Source organism: Elephas maximus, chromosome 26, assembly GCF_024166365.1.
Source record: "Elephas maximus indicus isolate mEleMax1 chromosome 26, mEleMax1 primary haplotype, whole genome shotgun sequence".
In the NCBI taxonomy this organism is placed as follows: Eukaryota; Metazoa; Chordata; class Mammalia; order Proboscidea; family Elephantidae; genus Elephas; species Elephas maximus.
The window spans coordinates 45,103,471-45,105,616 of record NC_064844.1 but is presented as its reverse complement, the minus strand read 5'-3'; positions in this window follow the sequence as shown (position 1 = coordinate 45,105,616).

Genomic DNA, 2,146 nt, shown 5'->3' with positions numbered 1-2,146 from the left:
CACACCCATAACAACAGAAGAGATTGAAAAAGTAAAAAAAAAAAAAAAAACTCCCAACAAGAAAAGCTCTGGCTCAGATGGCTTTACTGGAGAATTCTAACATACATTCAGGGAAGTTTACACCAGTACTACTCAAACTATTTGGGAACACAGAAAAGGAAGCAATACTTCCGAATTCATTCTATGAAGCCAGCATAACCCTGATACCAAAACGAGGCAAAAACACCAGAAATAAAGAAAATTACAGACCAATATCTCTCATGAATATAGATGCAAAAATTCTCAACAAAATTCTAGCCAATAGAATTCAGCATCCTATCAAAAAAATAATACACCACGAACAAGTAGGATTCATATCACAGAAATAAAAAGAATCACACGATCATCTTAATTGATGCAGAAAAGGCATTCAGCAAAGTCCTACACCCATTCCTGATAAAAACTCTCAATAAAATAGGTATAGAAGGAAAAATTTTCAACATAATAAAGGACATCTATGCAAAACCAATGGCCAACATCATTCTTAATGGAGAGAGGCTCAAACCTTTCCCCTTGAGAACAGGAACAAGACAAGGATGCCCTTTATCACCACTCCTATTTTACATTGTCTTGGAAGTCCTAGCTAGAGCAATAAGGCAAGAAACAGAAATAAAGGGCGTTCAGATTGGTAATAAAGAAGTTAAACTGTCCCTATTTGCGGATGATATGATACTATACATAGAAAACTCAAAAGACTCCACAAGAAAACTACTGAACTAATAGAAAGATGCAGCAGAGTAGCAGGATACAAGATCAACATACAAAAATCGGTTGGATTCCTATATACCATAAAGAGAACGATGAAAAAGAAATCATGAAAATAATACCATTTATAATAAAAAATAGCCCCTAAAAAAGTAAAATACTTGGAAATAAATCTAACCAGGGAGGTAAAAGACCTATACAAAGAAAACTACAAAACACTACTGCAAGAAACCAAAAGAGATCTACGTAAATGGAAAAATATACCATGTTCATGAATAAGTAGACTCGAGGTTGTGAAAATGACAATTCTACCCAAAGCAATTTACAAATACAATGCAATGCCAATCCAAATACCAACAACATTCTTTAAAGAGATGGTAAAACTTATTGTTAACTTTATATGGAAAGGGAAGAGGCCGGGGATAAGTAAAGCATTATTGAAGAAGAAGAAAAAAGTAGAAGGACTCACACTACCTGACCTCAGAACCTACTATATAGCTATGGTAGTCAAAACAGCCTGATACTGGTACAGTGACAGATACATTGACCAGTGGAATAAAATTGAGAACCCTGATGTCAATCCATCCACCTATGGTCACCTGATCTTTGACAAGGGCCCAAAGTCCACCAAATGGGGAAAAGACAGTCTTTTTAACAAATGGTGCTGGCAAAACTGGATGTCCATCTGCAAAAAATGAAACAGGACCCATACCTCACATCATATACAAAAACTAACTCAAAATAGTTCAAACACCTAAATGGAGTTCCTTGAATTAAAAATAGGATCAATGCTAGAGGCCCTAATACATGGCAGTAAAAAGATACAAACCACAACCAACAACACACAAGCTCCAGAGGATAAGCTAGATAACTGGGATCTTCTAAAAATTAAACGTTTATGCTCATCAAAAACTTCCCAAAAGAGTAAAAAGAGAACCTACGGACTGGGGGAAAAATTTTGGCTATTACAAATCAGACCAAGGTCTGATCTCTAAAATCTACAAGAAAATCCAAGACCTCTACAAGAAAAAGACAAATAATGCAATTAAAAAATTGGCGAAGGAAATGAACAGACACATCATCAAAGAAGACACTCCAGTGGCCAAGATACACATGAGGAAATGCTCATGGGCTCTAGCCATTACAAAAATGCAAATCAAAACTGCAATGAGATACCATCTCGCCCCAGCATTACTGGCATGAATCAATAAAACAGGAAATAACAAACGTTGGTGAGGATGCAGGGAAATAGGAACTCTTATGCACTGCTGGTGGGAATGCAAAATGATACAACCATTTTGGAAAATGATATGGCACTTCCTTAGAAAGCTAGAAATAGAAATAGCATATGATTCAGCAATCCCACTGGTAGGAATATATCCTAGAGAAATAAGAGTCATCA